Raw genomic sequence first — 15,680 nt, forward strand, 5'->3', positions numbered from 1 at the left:
TCCTTTCCTGCAGCAATATTTTGAAATGCTAGTGTTCCAGCTGTGTTCCAGTATGATATCAATGAGTGATCTAAAATTGTACAGAAAGTCTTCATTTTCAGTGGGGAAATTAACAGAAATGTTTTGCCAATTTTTTAAAAAAGCTAATTGATTGTTTCATTATTGAAAGATTTCACTTTCAATAATGAACCATCTGTCAGTAAATAGATACTTAAATTTACAGCTTATTTTATATATTTATAATTTTTAAATGCTTTGGAACCTAGAAAGTAAGACATACCAGTGAGAAGTATTAGCGTCGATGGATTGAAATATCTATTAGCAACAATAAGAAGGTTACAATTTTAGTCATATGAAATGATAAAGCTTTTTTGTTTGGCTTTCCTCCCACCACAAAGTTTTAAAGTCCTTGGAAGGGGAAACTTTATAAATTAGGTGGAGGAGATTGACTGCTTACGGTTGTGTAGCAGTTTTCCCTTGATAACAGTGCTTAGCAGTGTCTCTCTCCCTTTCTTTTTCTGTGCACACTTCTTCCCTCATTCCATTAGGTGGAGCTTTGTGATTAAGTCTGCAGAAGAAACTTGCTTCGAAGTGCAAAATAATTCGCCACGGAATGGCTGGGGGAGGAGGCGAACGAAGCCTACTTTGCTTAGAGGTATCGGTGTCCTGTACGCAAGCTCGGTACACAAAAATCTGAATCAAGATGCTCACACACAAGGAAAATAACTTGAAAAATCGATTCTGTCAAACGGAGCGCTGCTCTAATCTGCTGTTATCATAGTCAAGTTCCAAACCTAAAATACCTGAGGTTATAAATTAAATGTCAAATATAATTAATTTGGCACTTGAAACATGAAGTGGATGACTGTCCTTTAGAGAAAGCCTGACAGCTTTATGTATGTCACATTGGTATCTGTTAAAACGAGCTTTACATGCCAGACGAGCCTTGTGTGAATCATATTGCTGTTAGCTGTACCAGAATTTTGTCAATGTAATAAGTCTCAGAACAGTTTTCCCCTTAATTGTCTGAGGCTTTTGCAAGACAATATAAATCAAGTGTCATCTGCCTCATCTGTGCAAAATAATGTTTTTATCATACAGCAAATAAGCAATTTATTTCTTATTCATTACTGGAGAAGTTATTGTTGAATATTTACATACAAATCTATATTTTATACAAATGGAGAATGTTTTCTGCCCTGTGCCTTGGACCCACTGCAGTTACAGTTTAAATCCAGTTTTCCTTCTACCTTCTAATATTCTGTAGCAGTGGCTGTAGGTCCTGTAGTACCCTTCCACAGGGAGGTTCAGCTTGTAGCTGCGTGTACCGCTCCGTCCTCAGCCCACTGCTCCAATGCATGGAGGCCCCTTCTTCCATTCTTGCCTCCCCTTGCCCAAACCAGAAGAAAAGACACCTTTCTTCACTTTTTGCATTTTGCATCCCTGCTTTGCACAATGAACTACGCTAGCCTTAACGCTCATTTATTCGCAGGGGAAATGGGGAAGGCGAGTTTGCCCAATGGATGCTTTTAAACAGTTGGTGAAATCAAAATATCAATAAACCACAATATTTCCCATTAATAGGACCAGTAGGACCTTCCTAATCCAAACTCTATAAAAATTCCCCAAGCAAAGGTTTAATAGCAGAGTGCTGCAGCAAGGTTTCATTGCTGTAGTTTCATGATTAATTTTTAAATGCGTGTAACAAACCAGCTAAATGTTTGTGGCTGATGCCCTTTATACCACCTGATCTACAGCCTGTGTGAGTGGAGATGTTCCTGTAGCTTAAGAGCATAAAGAAAAGGAGGCTGAGACCTTGCTGCTGTTACTTTGCTCGTTGAAATGAGGGGAATGTGTGCAGTCAGACTAAAAGATCCAGACTTGTTCCTGGTCCCTGTGGAGGCTGAATGAAGCAAAGATGAAATTGGCTTTTTTTTTTTTTTCCCCAAGTTCTCTTCGAAAATCGAACACAAGAAAAGAATGATTCTTGTAACAGCCCTCTCTCCTATGCTTCAGCTTCCCTTTTCTCCTGCTCAACCCTGTGCTGTACAACAGAAACACCAGCCCCAGGTCTGTGTTAAAATTTAGCCATTCTTGTATGTGTCAAGCAGGAAACAACTCAAAAGCAATATTTTAGACATAAGAGGCACAATAATTTTATCTTTTTGTCTGATTTCCAGTAGGTTACACCCACAAAAGGACTTCTAGCTGGAAGCCTGTCTGCAGGCAACGACCCAGAGATGTTACTGTCCCAGCCGCCAATTTTAGCCTAAGTGCATTCTGAAGGAAAGAGGGAAGGGAGAGTTGCTGTGATATTACTGCTGTGAGAGCGCAACACCAAAAGTAGGGCGAGGGAGACTTGTCATACTCCTGAGAAGACTGATCTCATGCACATGCAGGTCTTAATTTAGCAAAATATGAATATGTTTATATTCATTGAAGTCAGAGCGACAACAGGATTCATCGCTGACCATGGTGAAATTGACTTAATTCTTTTTGTCTCCTGTTCCATGGAAGGCGACTGCAAGTCACGGCGCTGCCCAGGCATTACAGTGATTTAAGGTCATCGTCTCAGTTGCAAGGCAGTGCCAGATCCACAGGCAGGATAGCTGCATTACTGCACCGCTGCATAAATGCTAATTAGCCCAGGTAGGAGGCAATTAGCTCTGTACTGCTGTGCCCATTTTTAATGTGTTCCCTGAACTTTGTTATAGGCTTGTCTGCGTTTGGGTCTCAAGAGCATCCTGACTCCAATCTGAGATTAAACAACTGTTGAATGTGGGTGTGAGTTTGGGTTTGATAATTCCAAAATAATTTTGACTATTTTCCATGGATCTGAAGACCAATCAACAAAGAGAGTGTATGTATTCATATGCATATACACATATATCTGTAATAAACATCTCACTGATGTTCCTTTGAAGTGTTTTTTGTCAGAAAGCCCAGGTAACTTCATTGTTCAATAAGGAAAGATTCAACTCTTGGGCACTGACTGTCACAAATTTGATTTTCCTGAGGCAAAATCTGGACCTGCATGGAAAATTTACTGAGCGATCTGCAGAAACATATTCTATCCTCAGTTCCATCCTTGTTTCTTAAGTCAAATTGACTATCCTTTATTGCTCACTCGCCTTCCACATTAGAAGGTGTCATTAAAGAAAAACAATCAAAAGTGATGGGTGTACGGAAATGAAGAACTATGGAAAACAGCTGATTGTTTGGCACAGAAGGGAACAAACTGATGTCTGAAATACTAGTCTGAGCGCTCGGGTTCGGTGTGGCAGGGGACCACGGGTTTGTGCAGTGTTTGTGCATACCTGGCACGAGCAGTTCTGCTCCTGACAGACAGCTAAACAGATGAAGCAGATAACTACTTGTAAAAGTTGTATACCTAAAACAGTACACCTAGTTCATCATGTGTAAACGTGGTATATTTGGTTGTTGAAAATGTAATCTGCCTCTTCTCTTACAGCTAAGTAAGTGCTGGGTTTTGCCTGCTGTGTTTTTGAGAACAAACGTGATCGTTGTAACTGAATCGCTGCTGGCAAGCTGTTCTGGGGCATATGCCCTACTTACATAAAGCAGAGTCCTGGGATGAAAAAGGCTAAGCTATTTCAGCATACGCCGTCAGTAACGTGCCGCGTTAGTCCAGAGTAGTTCTGTTCTTTGTTCTCCAGCTATCGCTGTGCTGAGCTGCAAATACGTCCTGAACGTACACTAGATGGCAGGCGGGTCAGGTGGCTGGAAAGGAGCCTTGCCCATTCATCACACAGCCTGCTCTCCTGCCTCCAAAAGATCAATTGGTCTTCCCCGGGCCTACACAAAAGCACGTGTGGCTCGCTGTACTGCATATGAGTATGCAGTCAGCGGTCTAGAAGCTGATCCAGCCCTCTGCCCATAAGGTCCTAGGCCGTGTTGTTTCCAGCAGATTTGCTTTTGCCTTTTAGCCGACAAGGAGAAGATGCCTGATCAGTAACAGCTCGATCAGTAGCAGCTGTTGTTGAGAATAAGGCTTGTGTTAGAGAAGTGGATGTGTTAAAGAAGTGCTGTCAGCACCTGAGGCAGGCTCTGATGGCTTGTCTTCAACAGTAGACTCCTGTATTTGCCCTGCAGGAGATGATGGCAGCTTGTCGCAAAATTTTTGTAGCAGAACATCTTTCCAGTGTCCCGTGTTTGCCCCAGGAAGAAAGATGCCTACAACATTGCCCTTAAAGTGGAGATCTCATTGCGATGCCGGCACGTACAGCCTTGAATACCTCAGTGCTTACTGTAGGATCCTTTGGGAGCTGCTGTGATACAAGGTCAAATTCAGCCCTCATGTAAGCTGGTGTGGTCCTTGCTTGACCCACAGCTTTGTGCTGTCAGCTTTCACCTCTCCTGATGTCCTTGAGGAAAGGGTGAATTTGAAAGGAGGTGTCACATCACTATCAGATTATTCTAATGTCATAGGTGAGTCTCTCAGGGCCCTAAGAATAAACCACATTTTGAAAATAGTCTTTCCAGTTGCTTTTTTTTTCCATCGGTGATATTCGTAGGAATGCCATGAGTGGTCATTGGTTGCTTTTTTTTCTCAAGCAAAAAGTTTCCTTAGTGCTGAGTTGCAATCAGTCAGGCGCATTTAGGATTCCTGCTGTGGAATGTGAATTCCTGAACTGGTGCACCTCTTCTGATTTTAACTATCAACTAATATCCAGATTTTAAGGACACAACTACTCTACAGTCAGACTCATGCTAAGGTAGTTATTAGCACATATGAAACAAGTCTATACTGAGGATTTTAGGGAGATGCTTTACATGTTGCTGTGCTGCTTTTGGCTGGCGTAGAGTTAATTTTCTCCATAGCAGGTAGTATGGGTCTGTGTTTCGGATTTCTGCTGGCAACAGTGCTGATAATACAGGGATGTTTTAGTTACTGCTGAGCAGTGCTGACACAGAGTCAGGGCCTTTTCTGCCTCTCACCCCACCCCACCAGCGAGCAGGCTGGGGGTGCACAGGAAGCTGGGAGGGGACACGGCTGGGACAGCTGACCCCAGCTGACCAAAGGAACATCCCACACCATACAACATCATGCTCAGCATATAAAGCTGGGGGATGAAGAAGGGATGGGGGGATGTCTGGAGTAATGGCATTTTATCTTCCCAAGTAACGGTTACGCATGACGGAGCCCTGCTTTCCTGGCGATGGCTGAACACCTGCCTGCCCATGGGAAGGAGTAAATGAATTCCTTGTTTTAGTTTGCCTGTGTGTGTGGCTTTTGCTTTACTTATTAAACTGTCTTTATCTCAACACAGGAGTTTTCTCACTTTTACCCTTCTGATTCTCTCCCCTGTCCCACTGGGGTGGGGGGAGTGAGCGAGCGGCTGCGTGGTGCTTACTTTCTGGCTGGGGTTAAACCACGACAGTTGCAGGGCTAGAGGACTCCACAGAAGCAAGATAGTTTTTGTTGCCAGTGCATCTACACCTGCTCAGTACACCCTAAACAATAAATGGTGGAAAACCTGCTTTTTTTCCAGACTTTTGTCTAGAGTAAAATACTACTGCTTGTGGCTGCCTGTCATTTGAGAATTACGGAGAGGAGTAGCTTCAATTGCCTTACTCACCCAGTAAGCTAGTAAAATAGTTGGGACTCTTGAGAAGAGGTCACGAGAATCTCAGTTTGAATGAACAGACACAATTAGAAACTAGGAAGTTTAAATTCAGTTTATAAGAGGCTCTAAATACAGTGCACTTTTGAATTCCAGACAGTTTCATACTCGGGTGGGTTAAAACCACACCTGGATGCTGTACTGTTGCACTCTGTGGGGTTTGGAATAGCTAATTGCCAATCCCAGCAGCTCCTCTGCCCCCCCTTTTATTCCATCCGTCTGCACTGACTACACGGTTTTGTGAAGTTGTTCAGAGAAACACCTTGTTTTGGAGGCACGTCTCGTGAAAGAGCAGCCCTGACGGCTCTCCAGGGCAGGTATGGCCTGTGTCGCTGTGTACCGGATGCATTGTGTGTATTAATTGTTGTGAGAGGGTTCTGCCTCTACATTTATGCTTCTCTCCCAGATGAAAAGCCTTTATGGCCTTCAGCGTTGCAACTTGCAGCACTTAGATAATGCAGTAAAATCAGCAACAGAAAAAAGAGGAATCAGGCTTCAGTTGTTGCTAATCTAACCATCTGACACTTCCTAGAGCGTCTGTACATTTTCTCTAATAGGACAGGAATGATCAAACACTACGCACAGAACATTTTTCTTTTGATCTTTTTGAGTTAATGGGGAACCACTCAATAAAACTAGGAAGTGTTGCAGAACAGAAAAATGAGAAAAAAGTAAGACAGGCTTGACATGGTGAATAGGCAGGTGTATTTATTGAGCCATGAACACCGAGAGTGTCCTTCACTGGGTGGCAGCTGGTGGCAAAGGAAAGCTTAGAAACACTTTCTCCTGCAAATGTGGTTTGAGACAAGTTGCACGAAGACAACAGGAGCAAACATCAGAACGCAAGCAGACAAATGAAAATGTGGAGCAAAGGACTCACCATAGTTTGCGTTCTGTTTCGTACACACGCAATCACAAGGTTTATCTGTAGCAAAGCCCCTTGAAGCTGGCATTGCGGGTGAAAATAAATGTTACGTTCCTTCATTTGTTCTTTGCTTCTCCTTACTCGGTCTCTTTCACCTTTTAATTGCTGGAGACGTAAACGTACAAAGTAAGAAAACATATTAAAAATATAAAATTGTAATTAAAGCAGTACTTTGTGTAACTTTTTTAAAAGCATTTTTTCCATTAAAGCAACTTTCTTAAAGATAAAAAATGTTTGGAATATATGTTATAGACCCAGGCCAACACAAACTCTGTCTGCGGGAGGCTGTCTCTGTGAGAAGAAATTTACATTTAGCTTTTGGCAAATGTGTGTGTTTGATGTGAGTGCATACATTACCCAAAGGAAAAATCTGTATTAGTGTGGAGATGTCAGACAATGCTCTGCTACAAAGACACACGATGCTTCACCCAGGACTGCAGGAAGAATTACACACCAAGCTTATGAGCTTAAGTTATGTTGCACCGTAACCCACGAGTTTGATAGCAGATCCACCAGAAGAAAACAGGGCCACAAATAGAAGATTATCCTGTCCTCCAGCACTTCTGCGAAATCACACAGTTCCTCCTTTTCCTAGGTGTTTTGGGTTTTTTTTGTTAATTTAGGCTTTTGTAATGAACTCTCCTCCTTTTCCCTGTGCTCCCTGCAGTGATCTTCAGTCTTGCTTCCCGTCTCCATCCAAAACTTGTCAAAACCATACCCAGCCATGCAGCCTTTTTTTAATTTATTTTTAATTTATTTTTTTCTTTTAACAACTGTTTATATGCTGCTGTGTTTTGGAAAGCATTTTGTGGAGGTGAGGAGTGAGGTTTATGTGGTGACGAGTATTTGAATCGATTACAGCAAGAAAGTATAATGCAAAAGAGGGTTATCATTATCAGCTGCTGGGTGTTGCTCGACACATCTGTGACATTGTGAAAAATCTGGTTTAGAATTATTTGAGCCCACAATCTGGGGGACTGTAATTGGGTTTTACTTCGCAGAAGCTTACAGAGGTTCAGACAATAGTTTATAAAATATACACAGAGATCAAAGTGGTTTGAAATTCAGACTGATTTTCTATCGTTTTTTTGGTGCGGGAAAAATGAATAAACCCTCAAAACACTTTCATTTAAGGCCAGTTCCTGCCAGCAAGGGAAATTTAATCCACTCAAGCCACCAAATCATTGAGTACATTTATTCATTAAAGTAATCAATCAGTGGAAATAGGTTTTTCTTTTTATATATTAAATGGCAAAAATGATGAGTTCATAAAAATGTCAAGAAATTTTCATCTCTGCTATCTCTTTTCTTAGGTCAGCTGTCTTTAAATGTATTATCCCATTTGTGGGAATCTTACTTATTCTGTCTTTCTTGTGGAAAGCTGAGTATTGAGTATTACAGAGAGATTAAAATTGAGTAGAAACTATAGAAAATGTCAAACATAGCAGAAATCATGACACTTGCTCTTTTGACTAGTCACTAACGCATCAACAGTTGTTAATTTTTGAAGCTAGTACTCTGGCAGTGTTACATTAATACATCAGTCACAGCAACTTTTTGTTTACGTTTTTGCTAGCATCTACAAGTTTGTCAAGATCTATCGTCTCTTTCCCTTATGCAGTTGTCTTCTTTTATTTTGACAAATGGATCCTTGCCAAGAAGTTATGTATGTGCCTTGCACATCATCATTTGGAAGCAGGAGACAACGTTGCAGTTATAATTTTTCTCTACTATTTATAACGCAGGCTGCTTCTTTGAGATCTTTTACTGGAAAAGACCTGGTGAAGAGAAACATCAACCGTCCATTTGCCGCGGCAAATAAAATTACATGCATTTTTTGTCTGACATACTCTAAACCTAGAACTTAAGTTCCTTTTACTTTAGGAAAGATGAAGCGCCTCCCAGGTTCTTCTCTGAGCTCATGTTCATTTAGGAAAGTAGGAATGTAAAGGGACCGACTGTGTGTGGAGAAATTCAGTGTCTTACATCTGCAGGCAGTCGTGTAATACAGGCTTACCAAAATTTATAAAACACCCTGTAAGACCTTTGAATGAAAGATGTCACAATTGTTATAAAGATTCTAAACCTCAAAAATGATGTCACAAGTAAGGAAGAGATGAAATAAAGGGCATTGCAAATACTCTTGATGAAGCAGGAATTTCTTAGGTGACGTTTCTTGATCTTCTCAGGAAGACATGGGACCAGGGGCCATAGGCCATGCCCCAAGCTCCAGAGGAGGAAGGATATTTCTAGTTAATTTCCTGAAATAAAATTTCATCCTGAAATGTGTTGTTGCCAAACCATCAGTTTGCTACTATTGAGTCTGGTGTCAGGTTTAACCCTGAGAGTGTGAAAAAGACACGAATACCTGATCTTCCTCGATAGTGCCAGGAACATCTACCACCTCCCCCAGCACTGCAGCTCCATCTGTGGCCAATCTTCAGAGGAAATTGATTGACAGCAGCCCTGAAGTATGGACTAATTAAATATATCATAAGTAGGTTGCAGTGAACACAAATCAGCTTGACCCAAAAAATTTTGGTTCCCAGATGTCAGCAAGATTTCTGTTTAGCTTTTTAATATGGTCAGGGTCCAGAAGCAGTCTCTGTAAATAACAGGGGCATCTTTGATACAAATTGTTACTCCTCACAGTTTTAAAGTTGACTAACAAATATCTTTGGAGCAAGCAGACTCTAAAGGGCAGCCAAAGGCCTGTTTATATGGGGAAATCAGCATGTGGTAAGGTAAGATGAAAGCTGATGGTACAGCAGCTGTCTGCACTCATTCTTCATAGGGAGAGTGGTGAGCCCTCAGGGTGCGCTCAGATGGCCTCTGCCAGCGCTCACGGAGGTAGTTTAAGGGTTCACTGTCCCTGGATATCTGCCTTGTCCTTTTGCTGGAGATTATGACCCCTATTCCAGCAGTGACAGAAAGGAGCACACGGCCACACTTCCACCACCCTCCTTCACAGCCTGCCGTGTTCATTGAAATTACCAATGAAGGCTGATTTGTGTTAATGAGCTGAGCTGCTGTTGATGGAGGCTGAAGAGCTGAACCACGTTCAGGTCTGCTGGCCCAGCTAAGGGAAGAAATCTGCTGTCGGAAGAGTGGGGCAGGTGGCATAATGACATAAAAGTCTTAAGAACATCTCTTTGTGAATGGAGTGGAATAAGATATCATGTATTTAATGATTAAAAGCATCTACATGGGGAATCAGGGCAGAGTAGCTAGTGGCTTGCATATTTGCAGTTTACTTAGCCGTGTATGTACGGTATTGCGCTAAATCCTTGGGTACATCAGCACAAAAACTGCAAGCTTCAGTTATTCAAAAACATAGTAAGACTGTTCCTTTTTGGACAGAGCAATACCATATTGTTTAATTGTTTGTTTAGAACTAACTAGTCCTCATATTCTTGATGACATTAAACAGAGCAGAACTTTGCCTGAATAAGGGTGTGCTTCTGCAATGCAACTATTGTTGATTTATCTCCCTAAACAGGATAGCTAAACCCTTTCAGATCCTTCTGAGCATTTCCTTACATGCCTACTGCATGCAATGCAACCCACTTTTTTTTCTTGAGATTTTGATGTGGATTGACGAGTTTTAATGTGCATCTTCTTGAGGCCTTAGGATTGTGCTGCATCATCTTTCCACAAAGATGCAGTGTTTAGGTGAAGAGAGCAAAGAGGCTGAGACACAATCTCAAAGACTATCTATGCCACTCAGAGATCATGTCAGCGTGTAATAATTTGCTGAACACTCAACAGAGAGCTAACAGAATATCTTCAAATGCTTTGCATTTTTGAAGGAGTTCAGGTATCTTAAAAGTATCCAGAAAACAGAGTTAAATTTCAAGCCACTGTAGGTTGGGCTCACAGCCGTAGCATCTTAGCTCACAGGCTCAAAATGTCTCGCCTCTGTTACTCATCACGAATGTCTACAGATGAATGATAATTAACAATATTGTGAATACAGCTTCATACTTCCAAACTAAGCTTATCTTCTGGTCATTGACAAAACCAGTTTTGGAATCAATGGGGTATACACAGACAAGACTGCTATATATCTGGCTGTTATAAGCTCACCTCTCTCCTCTGTATCCAAATCTTCAACTATGTGTAAATGAATATACCCACCGTCAGGAACAATTCACGAGGTTGAACCCAGTAACATACGGTGATGCCACAAATACTAAGGTGTCTGCTGTAGCAACCTCACCAGCGCTGACACTTTTCTGATGAAGTTTCATCTGCACTTGGCTAGGTCTAGTCAAGGTGGAAGATTTCAGGAACTCCAGGCAGATCTTTTGCAACCAGTTTCCTTATGTCAGAAAAGTACCTTGCCCTAATACAAATTGTTTTATGGAAACTTTGAATTCCTACCTTGAAAGGCAGCTAGGTTAATATTAATAACAAAGGGGAGAAACCTAAAGACCTGCAGTTTCCCTCAGGTTCTCTCATGCACCATTGCTGATACTGAAGAGCAGCTGTTTGCCGCTTAGCACGTATAAGGACTTCCCTGTAATGGAGGCACTCGGCTCTGCTGGCCTCAGCAGAGTAGTTTTACATCCTCTGCTGATACTGATGCCACAAGCTCAGTTCCAACACATCAGGTTGGTGTTTGTTTGATGTGCAAATACATGAAGAAGTCCTTGGGGAAGAATGTAACTCTGGATTTTCAGAATGTTTTGTCTATTTCTGTTCCACAGCTTGTCTTGCTTCTGCTGCATTTTATAACATCTGGACTCTGAATGGGCAATGGAGTGCATGTTCGTTCTGTCCTATGCTGTCTGCCCTGGAGCAACAAGTGCGGCTGGTCAAGAGACTCTTATTTTGTAGGTCTACCAAAGACGGAATGTAAGTGGAAAACAGGTGGGAAAAAATCATCAGTAATGCCTGAAAACATTCCTTTCCTATCCAAATACTTGGACTTGAGTTTTCTTCTTAAAATTACCGTATTAACTGGAAATGCTTACTGACTCACACAGAATCCCAGGGAACAGGAAGTCCTGTGAAAACGCACCATTCCAGGCCCAGACCTACGTCCACTCTTGGCAAGGAGAGTTTTGCCACCAGTTCAAACGAGAGCTCTTGGAGTATGATCCAAAGCCTTCTGCAATCACTGATTCTTCTTCTCTTCTAGTGTTCGTTCATATAATAACAAAACCACACTAAAACAGAAAAGAAGAAGTACTTAGAGCCATTTGAGGAAGCACAGGGCAGGTCCTCGGGTAATTAAATTAGCACAGTTCCACTGTAGGCAGTGATACATACTGTATTCACTGAAGTTATGGCAATTTTTCCTAGACAAGGGTCAGGCTGACAGCATTTAAACATATCACTGTTCCATAGGCTGCTGCTCTATCTATTCATCTGTGTGGGGCAGAAATCAGAGGCCAAACGCAAACCTCAGGTTACACTTCGGAAGTGTTACAGAAGCCTGCGTTGCATTTTGTATGAAAAAATGTAACTTATTTTCGGAGTGAATTTAGTTAATTTTCCATCACTTAGTATTGCAGAGGTGTGTAACTGCAGATGGGGACTGCTTGTACTAGCTAGACTATACAGCCATGGGGAGCGTCCAGTCATTTGGAGGGCTTGCAGAGTCAGCTGACAGGTCCCTACATCCAGACCTAAGACATACGGGCTTTCATCCACCTGCTTAACCTCACAGATGAAAAGCAGAAACTTTTCATCTGGTCTGATATCTTGCATACGTACAAATATGCACATGCATTTATAGGCTGCAAATCACTTATATATTTAAAAACAAACAAAATGAAAGCAAACACAAAATTGGGACGTATGATGTGAAGTAGATAAGCACTTTGGAGGTAAAGCCCAGTTTCCAGAGGCTACTGACAATTGCTTCTTGCCACAGAGAGAGGCGCTTCTTGCCACAGAGGGAGGTGCTACTTCCCACAATGCACGGAGCCAATTAATTATACCAGTGCCTTGACAGAGGAGTGTGGGGAGAAATCTCTTTGCTGACCCTGACAGACAATAAACTTTCACCCTGATGCCTGATTAGTTGTTCAGGTTTTTTACATTGCATGGCTGTTAAGTAATAAAATAGTTTCTTCCTAAGACCAACAGCTATTTGTTTACCAATATACTATTTGGTGCATTCCTTTTAGTTCGGTTCTGACACCAACTTAAAGATCTGTACCTCCCCTCCTGAAGATGTGGAATTGCAAACTGAGAAGCCCAGTTAGGGGGAGCTGAATCAGTAATACCTCCAGGGATTAAGGGGACGGAATATTTAGAGGCAATCTAATGTTTTAGAGTACTTTTCATTTTTTAAAAAAGCTATCAATTAGGTACTAACATAGAAAGCACTAAATATTGAGATACTAAAAGGTCATGTTTACATAATATGTTTTGCCCACTAGCCACACAGAGAAAAAAGTTAAGCATTTGATTTCACTCTGAACTTTATGCCTTTGATAAATTTAAGATTATTGTTGTATTAAAGCCATGTCCTCAGTGGGAGTTAGGGCACTCAGCAGTTGCAGGATTGAGTCTGAAGTAAGGATGGGAGCAGTAATGTGACCACTCTTGAATCGTACTGCCTAACATCTGAGAAGGATCAGGAAGACAATCCTTAGCCCTAAGCATTATATACAAATGAAATAGGGGTTATCTGGGGGCAGCGTAATTCATTAAATGTTCCTTCTAAATGTAAAACACCAAATTCCCTCGACACTGTCAGCCTTTCGATCTGCAGTCTAGTTGTGACATAAAAAACGCTATTACAGTAAAAGTAAACTTAAATTCAGAAAGGCTCAGAAGTTCACTGTTAAAGCTCATTCTATTTTCTCATTACATCTTGTAACAGCCAGGAAAAACATTACAGATATTGTAGTCCTTTGAAAAAGTATTTGATTTTAGAAGATGGGACTAGATTCTCAGCTGGTGCCAATCAGGAGATTTACGTTAACTGGAATCCAATTACACTGTAGCTCTATCAGCTGAGAATCTGATCCAGGAGCTGTAACAGTCAGTTAGAAATGCATCCATGTATAGCTTCATCTTCATTCTTGTGCATCTTTCTCTTTTACTGCAGACCAGTGCTGGGAAAAATTTCAAACATATATTGTGATCAGATTTTTATGAAGACTGGATAAAATTACATTGTGACTGAAAAACAGTTTATTTCAAGGGAGGGTGTAAGGTGATCAGACTATGCAAAGTTCAAAAAACCCTCACAACTGAAATTGTACTGTAAGATATGTCCATCACCCCCATTACATAGCTTGTATGCTCTTATCTTTGATACATTTATCCTTAATCAAACCCTGTCATGAAGTAAGGAAGGATTATTTGTCCAGTTTGGTCAAACAGGACACAACAGAGTAAGTGGTTTGCTTAAGGCTGTGCAGGAAACATATATCAAAAGAGTGTGAGTCTTATTCATGCTGGGCTAATGCCCCAGTCCCCAGACCACTTCTGCCTGCCTAGTTCACCTTCTGTTATTTAATTAATACAGGCTATATTGATAATCTTTGGAAAGCCAGTTGTTTATCCTCCAGCTTAACCAACACAGAAAAGTTGAAATGTCTGCCTTGTGAGCTGACAAATGGAGGGTGCTATATAAAGGCAATGGTTATTGATTTTAAATATACTATCTGTTACTGTGCCATTAACAGGAGACCAGTCCAATGACTAGGATGATTCAAAGATGCTCCCCTCAGCTCCACCAGCACTGCGTAACGCCCTGCTCATATTCTGTGTCATGCGAGACAGAGGAAGTCAAGTAGCAATGCTGCTCCCCCTCCACCGTAGAGCCCCATCTGTCCTCACAAAGGCGGGACCAAGTCTCAGGGTCAGAACGAAGGCTACTGCTGACCCCGGTGGACATTTATTTATGCCAAATGACACTCCCTTTCATTATAAATTGCCAGCAAAATGTGAAGCAAAATTAAAGAAGTTAATGCTAAGGTCTTGGACAAGAGCTTTGTAGGAATCATCCCAACTGAGAATATAAAAATACTTGTGGAAAAATGGGAAAGAAAAACCTTAGCTAAAGAGAAACATTTGTGTTTCCCTTTTTTCATAACTGTGTTTTAAAATTTCCTCATGGAAACGCTGCTGATTCATGTATTTGAAAAATACGCTTCCTGTTCAGTCTCTCCCAGAGTAGGTCAGTCCTGATTCACTGCCCACTGAAGTAGACAGTGGTAGTCCCTTGTGTTTGTGTTAAACTTAAACCCGAGATCGTGAAGCTATAATGGAAATACACATCTGGGGTCCCTCCAAAACTCAAGATTACATTTTAACTACAGGTACTGTTTAAGTCCTTTAAGAATAGTGTATACTAACAAGTGGTTACTAGAAAGATCTGGTTCCTTTTCAATCTGTCTCTGACCACGCAGCATTGCAAAGGGGCCAGTGGAAGAAATAGGTGAATCTGGCCACTTACTGGCTTTTCATTACCTTATTATAGTAAGGTAAGGAGCAGAGAAAGTATGCCTTTTTCTGAGTGATTCCTTTTTTATTCAAAATCCATGAGGGCTTAACTTAAAAATATATGATGCTATTGAGTTCAGCAAGCTGCATGATTTATTAAACCAGGGTCACCATTTCTTCCTGTCAGTTATTGTATGTGCCTATCACTCGTTATATATTTATTTATTGGAGGTTAGAGACTGTCTTTTAAAAAAGACTTTCACACATGGGTATTGGGGCACAATACCCAGGAACTGACTTTCAGCTAGCCAGTGAAATAAATGTTTTGGGCCACATTATCAGTTGATAGAAATCCTTGCAGCCTCGCGCTGCCAATTTACCTCAGCCCTGAGAATCCAGCTTATTATGAGTGACCTTGCCCCTGACCATTTTTGGCACAGTTTTGCTCTGGCACAGTGTAGTGACGCTGAGACATTTTCCCAGAAAAATACAGAGTGTTATACACCATCTCATGTCAGGTATTCTGTACCTCAAATTGGTGGAACAAAGCATGTTATTTCCACTTAGTGGGAAGAAACCAACATTGTTATTTCTACTGCTCTACTGTCAGGGCTTTTTATTTCCACTGCGATGATTGTACAGGCTCTCGTAACCAATAAGCCAACATCCACCCTGCCGAAAAAAAAACAAAAACCCAAGTT

The sequence above is a fragment of the Phalacrocorax carbo genome, chromosome 2 (assembly GCF_963921805.1).
Source record: "Phalacrocorax carbo chromosome 2, bPhaCar2.1, whole genome shotgun sequence".
NCBI classification, from domain to species: Eukaryota; Metazoa; Chordata; class Aves; order Suliformes; family Phalacrocoracidae; genus Phalacrocorax; species Phalacrocorax carbo.